This window comes from Gopherus evgoodei, chromosome 5 (assembly GCF_007399415.2).
Source record: "Gopherus evgoodei ecotype Sinaloan lineage chromosome 5, rGopEvg1_v1.p, whole genome shotgun sequence".
Lineage (NCBI taxonomy): Eukaryota > Metazoa > Chordata > Testudines > Testudinidae > Gopherus > Gopherus evgoodei.
Genome location: NC_044326.1, coordinates 127967092 through 127980446, shown reverse-complemented (window position 1 = coordinate 127980446; position 13355 = coordinate 127967092). Strand labels below are relative to the sequence as shown.

Sequence of the window (13355 nt, the reverse complement as noted above, 5' to 3'; positions counted from 1 at the left end):
GATTACCTGGGGAGAGCAAGCTTGAAATCCAATAGGTCATGCTACTTTCAGATGAAACTTAAAAGATCAAAGAATTGGAAGGGACCTCAAGAGGTCATCTAGTCCAGTCCCCTGCACTCAAGACAGGACTAAGTATTATCTAGACCATCCCTGACAGCTATTTGTTCAACCTGCTCTAAAAATCCCCAATGATGGAGATTCCACAACTTCCCTTGGCAATTTATTCCAGTGCTTAACCACTGTGACCAGGGCCGGTGCAAGGATGTTTCACACCCTAGGCGAAACTTCCATCCTGTGACCCCCGTCCCAAGACCCCCTCCCCCGCGGCAGCTCCCTCACTCTGCCTTGAGGCGCCCCTTTGCGGCAGCTCCACCATGAGGCACCCCCCCTACCCCAGCTCACCCCTGCTCCACACACGAGCGCCCTGAACACGCTGTCGCTGCTTCACTTCTCCCGCCTCCCAGGCTGGCAGCACCTAAGCTGATTGGTGCCGCCAGCCTGGGAGGCAGGAGAAGTGAAGCAGCTCACCCCTGCCCCCAGCGTGCTCAGGGACGAGGTGGGGCAGGTTTGAGCTGGGATGGGGAGTTCCCCTGCGTGTGGCCCCCTCCTTACTTGCTGCAGGCGGCCCTCCCCGCGCTTCCCTGCCCCAGCTCCTTCCGCCTAAATGCCGGTGGCGACTGGGGCTGCCAAAGATCCAGCCGCCGCGGTCGCTGCTGAAGAAAATGGCGCCCCCCAAATCCAAGCACCCTGGGCAACCGCCTAGGTTGCCTAAATGGTTGCACCGGCCCTGACTGTGACAGTTCAGAAATGTTTCCTAATGTCCAAGCTAAACTGCCCTTGCTGCAATTTAAGCCCATTGCTTCTTGTCCTATCCTCAGAGGGTGAGGAGAACATTTTTTCTCTCTCCTCCTTATAACCACCTTTTATGTACTTGAAAACTGTTATCATGTCCCCTCTCAGTCTTCTCTTTTCCAGACTAAACAAACCCAATTTTTTCAATCTTCCCTCATCGGTCATGTTTTCTAAACCTTTAATCATTTTTGTTGCTCTTCTCTGGACTTCCTCCAATTTGTCCACATCTTTCCTGAAATGTGGGCCCAGAACTGGACACAATACTCCAGTTAAGGCCTAATCAGCTCGGAGCAGAGTGGAAAAATTACTGCTCGAGTCTTGCTTGCATTACTCGTTAATACATTCCAGAATGATGTTTGCTTTTTTTGCATCAGTGTTACACTGTTGACTCGTATTTAGCTTATGATCCACTATGACCCCCAGATCCTTTCCACAGTACTCCTGTCTGGGCAGTCATTTCCCATTTTGTCTGTGTGCAACTGATTGATCCTTCCTAAATGGAGTACTTTGCATTTGTCCTTATTGAATTTCATCCTATTTACTTCAGACCGTTTCTCCAGTTTGTCCAGATCATTTTGAATTTTAATCCTATCCTCCAAAGTACTTGCAACCCCTCCCCACTTGGTATCACCTGCAAACTTTAAAAGTGTACTCTCTATGCCATTATCTAAATCACTGATGAAGATAGTGAACAGAACCGGACCCAGAACCGGTCCCTGCAGGACGCCATTTGTTATGCCCTTCCAGCGTGACTGTGAACCACTGATAACTATTCTCTGGGAATGATTTTCCAACCAGTTATGCACCCATCTTATAGTAGCTCCATCTAGGTTGTATTTTCCTAGTTTGTTTATGAGAAGATCACGCGAGACAGTATCAAAAGCCTTACTAAAGTCAAGATATACCACATCTACTGCTTTTCCCCTATCCACAAGACTTGTTACTCTGTCAAAGAAAGCTATCAGGTTGGTTTGACATGATTTTACTTATCACCTCATTGTCTTCTAGGTGTTTGCAAACGGATTTCTTCATTACTTGCTCCATTATCTTTCCGGGTACAGAAGTTAAGTTGACTGGTCTGTAATTCCCCAGACTGACTCACACCGCCAACTGGTAGTCATGTCTATTACATGCAGTCATTAAAGATCTCTTTGAATATATATCTATTTAAGAAGAGTAGAGGTTTACCCCCTTTCCTCATCATATATATAGACCTGTGCAGTGTTTGGGACCTGATCCAGCGACCACTGAAGTCAACAGAAAGACTCCCACCAATTTCAACTGATGCTAGCTAGATGAGGCCTTTGGAGCCCTTTGAAACAAAAGCTATGTTACCAGAGCCCAACATCATTCTGTGGCAGAAAACACACATTCCAACCTCCCCGCAGTATACTCTCTATGCATTTGGCAAGGGAGTTTCATTTATTATGAGTTGTGCTGCAACCTAGAATGAACACAAAGAGAAGAGGAAAATCTCCTCAGTTTCAGTTTTGTTGTTGTGCTCCTGTTAAGCAACATCTCACAGGGCTTGAGGAAGCAGCACTTACTGATTCTACCTAGGAGTGCTGTTAAACACACAAACTAAGCAAACTGCAAGGAGTGACTGTTTTCTCTGAAAGCTTGAAGTTACAGCAATCATAGGCGTTACAGATTATAATAATGGGTACTAAATTCTCAGCCAGAAATGTGATTTGATGGATGAAAAATGAATTTAAAGAGACACGAAGAAATATCCAAGGTTTCTTCTTCTGTATTATGCTACTGAGATATATTTAATAATATTCCTTCGAAAATATATTTTCTAAGGGCACCAAATTGTAAATGGTGGCACTGTGCATTTGTAATAAAAGATCACAGTGCAATCATTGCCAAAGCCAGAAGGGGGTCAGAGATGAGAATTCCCTTGTCTGTACTAAAAGATTAGCACAATAAAATTGTCTGGAAACACTCATATTGTGTGATAGTATCAGGGCTTGAACTCTCTGTAGGTAGGAGCTGCTAGACATGATCATGCACACACACACGCCTAAACATTCCATCCAGTAGAGGGCACAGGTTTTCATAATTGTTAATATTGCGGCAGGACAGACAAACATGATGTAAAACTTAGAAACTGAGCCATTGGTTAATTTAAATAAAATGTGTAGAGGACTTGGGAATTGTATGTGATCCTGCACAACTTATATGTACAATTCATGACAGATTACTTACAGAAAATAATAGGCTGAAAGGGGGAAAAGAATTTCTTAGGTTAGTGCTGAACAGATCAAGACTTCTATTTTGATATAAACCCATTTTTCCTCTGGAGCACAGGAGAGGACTCTTTCTTCATTCTTGGCGTAAACAGAGAATGGTTTAAAATCTAAAGGGGTTAGATCGGGGTTGGCAACCTTTCAGAAGTGGTGTGCCGAGTCTTCATTTGTTCACTCTAATTTAAGGTTCTGCGTGTCAGTAATACATTTTAACGTTTTTAGAAGGTCTCTTTCTATAAGTCTATAATATATAACTAAACTATTGTCGTATGTAAAGTAAATAAGGTTTTTAAAATATTTAAGAAGCTTCATTTAAAATTAAATTAAAATGCAGAGCCCCCTGGACTGGTGGCCAGGCCCCAGGCAGTGTGAGTGCCACTGAAAAGCAGCTCGCGTGCCGTCTTTGGTGCCCGTCCATAGGTTGCTTACCTTGCGTTAGATGTACATTCACCTATAGCTATCAGAACTGTGATACAATAATAAAGTAGCTCCTTGATTAAAAAAGATGCCCTGAATAAACAGGGTCATTGGAATGTCTTCCATTTCTTTTAGAAAAGTCCATACATTGCTACGTTGTGTGTAAATATGTCTGTCAGAGCAATGGCCCATAAAAGTGTGACCTAATTTTCTCAGTCTGCCAACCGAATAGGAGAAAAGGAACAAAAAAAGTTCCTGTCCTGTCAATACTGAAATGCTGCATTTACACATAACAGACGCAAGCTTAAAAAAATAAAAAATACAGGCACTAATACTTTTTCTGCTCATCTGTCCCACTTCCATATACCTCCCCCAGAAGCAGCTGGCAAGGAGGCAGGGAGAACAGAGTTTCCTGAATGGCAAAGAGAAGCACTGTTCTGAAGCAGCACAGTAGCACTGTACAAGCACTTGTGTGCAGGCTACATAGGCCACATTAAGGTGTTGGGCTGGAATAATTAAAACGAGGACCAAAAAAAAAATAAAAAATCTAGATTTCAGTACAATCAGCCAGAATGCTACTACAGTGCCAGTAAAGCAGGACATCTGAGCCCTCTGATCAAAACAGTTTGACCATTCCCTCTGTGCTGTTGGTGACTCAAACACCTCAGTATTGTACTATAGTGGATGAGAACAAGATTGCTGAAACAGCATCAATTCCTGGTGGACAGAAATGGAATAAATTACAAAAATAACGACATGGTATAAGTTCCACTGTACTGTTCTACTTGGAGCTCTGTCCTACACATGCATGCAAATACTGGACATATCAACTTTATCAAAACAGATATGCCAATAAAAGCTACTGATATTGAAATACAGGAAGTGAATAGAAACAAAGTGAAACATCGCCCAAGAAGAGAAAGCTACAACGAGTTAACTATCAATGAAAGGAAAGAGTATACAGTCTTTCAGTTGTGAACACAGGAAAGGGGATTATTTTTAAATGTTATTGTTTCATGTCAGCAGTCTCCCTTTAATACTGTGTATTTTTGTTTTTGTTTGTTTTTCATTCACAAGTACAGCTGTTCTCCAAGCAGCTTGTTTGTTCATCTTGAAAACCTCTTTAAAACACCAACACTGTACTTCTCGCAAGGGTCAATGAACTTCACTTAGATGCAAGTATCTTAAAAGAGAACCAATCAAAGATGAAGGGTTCATACCATGGAGATTTGGCCAGCTGTTGAAGCAGATCAGTGGCATAGTTATTCTAGAGGTAACTATATATCATGAGCCTCCAAAGATCCTGGAGTTCAGCCTGCTGCCCATTCTGTAGTGATTTGCAGGATGAATTTACTTGAAAAGCATGCAGAGAGTGGCCTCAGCCTGGCTTACGCATGCAATGAAATACTGTCTTTTCTGAAGAGCAAACTGCATGGGAAGTAATAGCCGCTTTTTGAGGTCATTATTTATGACCAGGCAGCTGGACTGGAAGAGAGATTTCGGGTGACAATTGGTTTTGAGATGAGTAAAAGGTAGGGGCTTTTTGGTAGCTCAAAATGTATTTTCCTTCCATAAAGTTTCTCATATGGATTTTCTTCCTAATAGCTCTACCTTACAATCAACTTAAGGTGCACGCTGATAAACACCTCCCTAGTCTGGGTTATTTTTATCCAAATAAACAACAAGTATATTTTTGCCCTAAAACAACTTATCTGACTCAAAACATTCAGAATTCTGCTGGAATTGCTGGGCCCAATCAGGGGAGGATTTGCTCAGCATTCCACTAATTGTTCCTGCTGAAGTCAATGACCAACTTTGGCCACAAACACTAACCCTCCCTCATTTCCTATAGGAAAGATGGACTGTTGATTTCTCGTGTTGTGAAGTTTTGTCCGACGTCCTATCTACATACCTTAGAGACAGCCAACATCTGTGGGGTCCAGTAAATTGCTTTTCACCATGACAAAGATATAAGAAGTTTGCCACAGGAGACCATCAGAGTAGTAACAATAACCACAGGGTCATAACAGTAACTAATGTTACTAATACCATGATTACTGATCTGTTTTATGTGACAGAAGTACTAACCTTTGTAACCCTGACCCAAGTCAGTTGACTAGGGCCAGAAAATAAAGTTCAATTTCACCAGCAAACTTTTACCAAGGAGTGGATCTGCATTTGTTTGCAGTGACAGAGACCTTTATAAAAAGCCATATTAAAATGTAGTCAATAGGGAAATAAAAATGAGGTTAGGTTAGGTTAAAGCCTAGTCCTGATTCTGCCACTTACTTCTTGTATAGCCTTGGCCAAGTCATTTAATTTCTCACCTTTCTCATTTTTCCACCCATCAGTAAAATGAGGATAATTATATTTTGCTATTTCACAGGGTTATTACAATTCTTTATACAACAAAATAATTTTACAGAAGGTGCTCTACAAGCTTATTATATTATTAATGCCAGGTACACATTACTAACTTTGAACATCAAGCTCACATGGGAGAAGTCCTTCCATGACCCACAAAAGCAAGATACTGTTGAATTAGAGAGATGTGGCTCTTTATACTAAAATGCTGGTTCATGCTTTGTCTTCATTTTGTGAAAGCTACAATGAATTTTGTACACCATTTTCGCCTTTATAATCACAACTGACAAGCAGGCTGTAATTTGCAATTACAACCTGTAACAGGATTTAACAACAGCATTTATAAAAGCCACATTGAACTTGTCCTAACTAGGATTTAATGAGCAAACTTCTCCCTTCCACTTAGCTGATGCAGGAAAGTGCTAAGTGCTGGTTTGAGAAATTGCCATCTTATTTCACCAGAAGTAAGGCAAAAGTTTAACAATCCTCCTCTTCCCCCCCTGCCCTTTTGGCAGACCTTAAATATTCATGACTGATAGAGACTATTACTGTAGCTTAAGGCAAGAATGAGGAAATTGCTCATGAACAAAACAAACAATATAGCATAGTACAAATTAGTATCTCCTCTAAGGGCTTATTTACATCCAACAGTTGTACCACTTTTACTATTCGATACTGATGTAGTTAAAGCAATACAACCCTTCCTAGTGTGGACGCAGTTATACTGGTATAAAAGTGCTTATACTAGTTTGGCTTATTCCCATATGAGAAACAGAATAAGTTACACTGCTGTAACTGCATCCACAGTAAGGGATGTATTAGTATAACTATTTCAGGTTTGGGGGGTATTTTTTAAATCATGCCCATAATTCTATCAATACAAAAACTGTGTTTAGACCAAAAGGTAAGCAAAGATTGTTCAGATTCACCTGTGAGGAAAGCAAGTACAACTCCATCAGGATCTATAGTAATGATATTTGTTTATACCAGGGCTGAATTTTCTTCCAGTGATTTTTAGACAATGTCTAGTCTAGGGAAAAAGGGGGCTTCTCCCTACCCCCACTAGTTAGCTCTAATCAGCTACTTTAATTCAACTGAAAACCTCACTTAACACCAATGTGGACACAGTTCAAGTTAGCTCAAATGAAAAAAAAAAAAGTACCTTTTTCTTAGTCTTGACAAGGCTCTATTTGAAGAGAAACACGTACACACTGTCAGACTTCATTTGTTGGTTTATTTCAGCTGCTAGTAACTGGTAGCAGTTCCCATGCTCAACAGAAGGTGGATCCTGGCTCTCTGTTTAACAGGACAATGAGACTTTGATCCAGTGATTCACATTCACACCAAATAAGTCGATACAGACTAACAAGGCTACCACTCTGTAACCATTCATAAAATATGGTATTTAACAAACACATACAGACTCTGATGATGGCCTTGTCTACACTACAAAGTTGAAGCGCTGGTGAGGGGGTTACAGCGATGCAACTTAGGATGTGTACACACCTGCAGGGCATTACCAGCGCTGCAACTCCCTGTTTGCAGCGCTGGCCGTACACCCGGTCGTGCCTCGGGTGTAGAGGATCCAGCGCTGGTCATCAGGTGTAGACACTCACCAGCGTTTTTGTTGACCTCCATGGAATAAGCAGGTATCCCAGCATACCTGAGGAAGCCTCTTCGGTAATTAAGCAAACTCCACTGCCCTCCAAGCAGGTCTCCTTCCCCGCGGTGTGCTCTGGCGTTCCCCGACCCTCCCTCCAAGCAGGTCTCCTTCCCCTCGGTGTGCTCTGGCGTTCCCCGAACCCCCCTCCAAGCAGGTATCCAGCCCCGCGGTGTGCTCTGGCGTTCCCCGACCCCCCCTCCAAGCAGGTATCCAGCCCCGCGGTGTGCTCTGGCGTTCTCCGACCCCCCTCCAAGCAGGTATCCAGCCCCCCGGTGTGCTCTAGCGTTCCCCGACCCCCCCTCCAAGCAGGTCTCCTTCCCCGCGGTTTGCTCTGGCGTTCTCCGACCCCCCCTCCAAGCAGGTCTCCTTCCCTGTGGTGTGCTCTGGCGTTCCCCGACTCCCCCTCCAAGCAGGTATCCAGCCCCGCCATGTGCTCTAGCGTTCCCCGACCCCCCCCTCCAAGCAGGTCTCCTTCCCCGCGGTTTGCTCTGGCGTTCTCCGACCCCCCCTCCAAGCAGGTCTCCTTCCCCGCGGTGTGCTCTGGCGTTCCCCGACCCCCCTCCAAGCAGGTATCCAGCCCCGCGGTGTGCTCTGGCGTTCCCCGACCCCCCTCCAAGCAGGTATCCAGCCCCGCGGTGTGCTCTGGCATTCCCCGACCCCCTCTCCAAGCAGGTATCCAGCCCCGCGGTGTGCTCTGGCATTCCCCGACCCCCTCTCCAAGCAGGTATCCAGCCCCGCGGTGTGCTCTGGCGTTCCCCGACCCCCTCTCCAAGCAGGTCTCCTTCCCCGCGGTGTGCAACAGCGCTGCAGCGTGGCCACATCTAACACCACTTGCAGCGCTGGTTGCTGTAAGTGTGGCCACTCTGCAGCGCTGGCCCTATACAGCTGTACTAATACAGCTGTAACAACCAGCGCTGCAAAATTGTAGATGTAGACATACCCAATGAAATCATCATCATCAATGCTGGCTACTGGTCTATGAATATTTAAAAATAAGGAACAGCCTAATACAGGGTGTACAGTAAGTGCTGCTTCCTCAAACCCTGATGAAAGCACTTGACCTTTGGCCTCATGCTTTGCTACATACTGAAGGCATGTGATGATCTCACAACAAAACTACATGCTTTGGAATGTGTTCTCCCATTTGGAAAACAGATTATTAATTAACAAAAATGGGAAGGATAAGTATACCTCAGTCATGCAGTTGTTCCAGAACTTCACAGGAAACTTTAGTTGGATTGCTCCCTTAATTGTGCCCATTTTCTAAGCACATATATAGTCACACTGAGGCACCTTACTGCAGTGATTTAATTTCTTTAATACTCCTCCTCCCCCTCCTCACAGCAGCAATAATAAAGGAGAACTTAACAATGCATTTTGGCCAGAGCTGGATTATTTCTCTTCTGCTCATAATGTCCCCATTGTGACTATAAAATTTGTTAGGGAACTTTTGTTTGCAAGTTTGCTTTCCAGCACAGGACCAGAAGATGATCGAGAATTTCGTTGCACACTCACACCAAATGACAACAAGCATTTTCTAGTGTTTAAAAGACTACTCCAAGTGAGAGGAGCACACAAGTTTAGTTTCAGCAGAACTTTTTTAAATGCAGATAGCTACAGTAACTCCTCACTTAATGTTGTAGTTATGTTCCTGAAAAATGCAACTTTAAGTGAAACAATGTTAAGTGATTCCAATTTCCCCATAAGAATTAATGTAAATGGGAGTTAGGTTCCAGGGCAGCTTCCCCTATTCTGCAAGCACCAGAGGCAGGGGGTTCAACCTTCAGCCCACCCACTCCTCTCCTTCCCCCAAGCCCCTACCCTTGACTTGCCTCTTCTCTCCCCCACCTCCTCCCCTTTACTTTGCTCCCTGTGTTCTGGCTCCTCTCCCCTCCCTTCTAAAGGCCCGCAAGCAGTCCTTGCTCCTACCCCCTCCTCCAAAACACTGTACGTCAGCTGAGTGCCAGGGTGGGGGGGAAGACACTGATGCTGCTAGCTGTGGAGAAAGCAGGCAGCCAAACATGAGTGGAGCATTGCACAACTTTAAATGAGTATGCTTCCTAACTGATCAGCAATGTAACAAGTAACAACAAAACAACGTTTAGCAGGACGACTAAGTGAGGAGTTAGTGTACTTCCCCACTCTGACGTTACAGAATTTCCTCTAGACTGCATGGCTGAACATTAATATAATAAATGGATTGAAGGAGCAGTGAGGGGAGGGAAATAGTGCTGAACCAAAGGCATAACTGGAGTTCAGTTAGGAACACAGTGTAAAAATGTAAAGCCCTTTCTATAAAAGAAATAATATATTTTATTTTATCTCAGCTGAAAGGTCATTAGGCTTTTCTAGACAGTACACTTTAAGATGAGTTCTCTGAACCACTAATTTGCTGTGGTTGTGCTTTCGTGCTTGTCCTCCCAAGTGGGAGGGAAGGAGCTGCCTTTACTGTAAATCAGGGTTTCTCAAACTGGGGGTCAGGACCCCATGGGGGTCATGAGGTTAATACATGGGGGGTCACAAGCGGTCAGCCTCCACCCCAAACCCCACTTTGCCTCCAGCATTTATAATAGTGTTAAATAAATTAAAAAGTGTTTTTAATTTATGGAGGGGCTGCACTGAGAGGCTTGCTATGTGAAAGTTTGATAGCCATTGCATAAATAAATCTACAGAAGGGAGAACAGTAATAGAGAATAACATGGCCAGTGTAAAGATGTGCAAGAGTGAAACTGATTCCTACGGGCTGTTCCATTCCTGAGCCATTTGATAAAATACTTGTAATGTTTTCTTGCTCTGCACTCACACTAACTAGGAGTCAGACTGAGTCAAGCACTGGCTGGAACATTGTTTTGGTTTCTCAGAACATGCAGAATTTAAGCTTAGGTATAAAAGACAAGTCTCTAAGCTTCCTGCTAGTGAACAAAACCTTTAGAGCATGAACCAATGCAGTGCTGTCTTAGCACATGTGTACCCACACACAGAGAAGTATCTGTTACCTCTCCTGTTCTACTTCTCAATGGAGTGAAAAGCGACACCTATTGTCCTATTTTCAGAAGTGCTGAGCAGACACGATGCCAGCAGAAGTCAATGGGAACTGCAAGTGTTCAGCACCTTTGGAATAAAACGCCCTTAATGATTACTTAAACATTACCTAGCTATTTCACTACTGATCATTTTAAACAGAAACACCTAGGATTGCGGAGAGCACCAGTCCTACACTAAACTGTTTTAAGTTTGACTTTGTTACAGTTTATCACAGATTTAATTTGCATATTAAAATATCCAGTTATGCAAAGATAAACATAAAAAGTCCCATCTACCCTGTAGCTACCACCATACTGGGAGTTAGAACATTAGATGCAGTGCTGTGGCATAGTCTAGCAACATGGTTAACCTATGGGCTGTACTATCTTCACTGCAAAACTAAGCCACATTTTAAAAATGCGGTACACATATTTTAGCCATCCCGTCTCCCCGCCATCATCAAAAGTTACAACGTAGACCAGATCTAACCCACTTACATGAAATTGCCTCTTTCAGTAAGGTCCTTTCTGTATTTTACAATGACATCGTCCTGTAAGGGCCACAGTCACAGGTGCAAATGTTGACTAAATTCTCAGTGGAGTAACCAGAACATGGAAAGCCAGCCACTACCAAAACAAGCTGGGGGCAGAGGTGCACTGTGGCAGTCTGACACCATATGCCTGGAATTCATATAACTGCTTCCGGAAAGCTCAGCGGAAAGGGACTGGTAAAGCATGAAACTACACAGACATTTATCATACCCAAAAAAGGCAACTGACAGGGAGCTAGAAACAAAATGTGCTAATAGCTAATCGATGCTCCCTGATAAACCAGCACTCCCTTCCATCGGTCACCAAGGGTTAAAAACCCACAACTGATTGTTTCAGTCATACTTATTTAGGAAGACATCCCCGCCACCTCAACCATTAGTCATAGTGCCAATGAAGAGAACGCAGTATCAAAGTCCAAAATAGTTCAGAGGCAGAAATAAGGGTTAGATCTTTCTTATGTGCATTAGGTATTAGTAAAGGTTTCCCAGCATGGGTTACTAGCCACTTGGATGTCCTATAAATTGTCCAACACACTTAGCCTGTTTTTCTTACGCCAAGACCTCTCTGCAGATTTTCCCGGGAGTCTCTGCAAGTGAGGTGTCTGCACACTAGCTATACTGCCTTTAAAATGACACAGATTTAGTTACAACTGGACTTTTGAAACACAGCTCAAGTGAAATGAAACTACTGACACGTTTATATTATAATCTCCTCCCATATTATTGAGAAAAGTGTTCTCTCTTTTAAGCAAGATACATATTCAACCCACTCGGGCAACCCCACCACACATGCAAAGTATTTTTTAAAAGCCACACTCGCTACACGCTTTCACACACCCCCTGGTTTTCTGTGCGATGAAATGAATCGTTCATTCCTACCCAAGGCTGACTTTTCAGTTCACCAGGATTCCTCACCCTTCCCCTCGTGAACTCTGCGGAGGTATTGGCTCATCCTCAGCCTCCCAGCCCCGCATGTCACCCAGCACTATAATTAGATGTACACACACAATGCAGTCACGGCACGGTGCTGCTAGACTCCTTGGATGCAAGGAGGGAACCAAAACAACGCCCGCGTAGACGCAACAGACCAGAAAAACACAAGGCATTTAACAGCAATTCCACCCTCCACTTAAGCTAGCCGGCGCTTCCTCCAGTACATTGATAGGAGGTTTTGTCTCCTCATATTCCAGCTGGAAAGAAAAACAAGTCCATAAACGCACTTCAGGCACATCTCGCGCTCCCGCCCTTTTATTTTGCCCGGCCCTACACTAACCAGTGACTGCCTCTGCTCCGGCTTCTGGATCGTAGGGGAAGCCACGCAGGGGAGGGCATTTCAGATGCTGGTTACTAGGACCCAGCGGAGGATGCTGATGGGGGGCCCGGAGCGGACCCGCAATCCGAGGCGCAGAGTACCCCCCGCTCCCCAGCGAGCCGGCTCCCGGCAACGCTTGTCTCCCACTGGTGTTCCCAAATCCCCCGGGTCACCGCCCGGGCTGCTCACAGCGCGCGGCTGCCGCGAGCCCCTCGCCCCGGAGCAGGAGAGACGCGCGCGCGGCGGTACCCGGGGGAGAAGCAGGAGCCGCCGGACGGTGGCTGGAAACTCGCCGCAAGCGGCCGCGACCTGCCCAGCTGCCTTGGCCGGGCTCCCCCGCGCTAGCAGCGCCCTCCCCAGCAGGTAACTCACTCGCTCGCTCACCCCGCTGCCCCTGCCTCCAGCCCAGGCGTCACCTCTCCGCAGCAGCCGGCGCTGTCCTACTCCCTCCTCGCCTCCGTCCTTCTGCTGCCTCGGAGCCGCTCGCCGCCCCTCCCCTTTCCTCCCTCCGCCCCCGGCCCGAGCTGGGCCGGGCAGGGCCGCGCCGCGCCTTGCAGCGCCCCCTGCCCCCGCTGGGAAACGGTGCCGCTCTGGGAGCTGCAGCAGGGGTGTTGGGGTGGGAGCGTCCCCTCACTGGCACTGTACCGCCCTCCCCCCGCCTGTCTACACCCAGGTGCGGGAACGGGGGGTGTGGCAGGAGCACCCCCGGTTTGAAGTGGTTTCCATCATATGCAGGGTTTACAGGTTAGTTCACTGGCTCTCAGCACCCCCGCTATACAAATTGTTACAGCACCTGTGTCCAGATGGGAAAATTATACTGGGGGGGGGGGACTTTGATAACTGCAACATGACCTGATTTTAAAGCAGTAGCATTATATAATATAATGCCCCTGTGGCCATTCTTATTGGGGGGGGGATGAG

At 45.5% G+C, this 13355-nt stretch overlaps 1 protein-coding gene across 1 annotated transcript in view; it reads right to left on the bottom strand.

Annotated features, from left to right (window-relative positions):
* Nucleotides 1-12903, bottom strand: part of RASGEF1B (RasGEF domain family member 1B) — a 40475-nt gene extending 27572 nt beyond the window's left edge. Inside the window, exon 1 of the mRNA XM_030565062.1 lies at nucleotides 12819-12903. The gene's annotated coding sequence lies outside the window, so the exon portion shown is untranslated. The remainder of the gene's footprint in view (nucleotides 1-12818) is intronic.
* Between the last annotated feature and the right edge of the window lie 452 nt (nucleotides 12904-13355).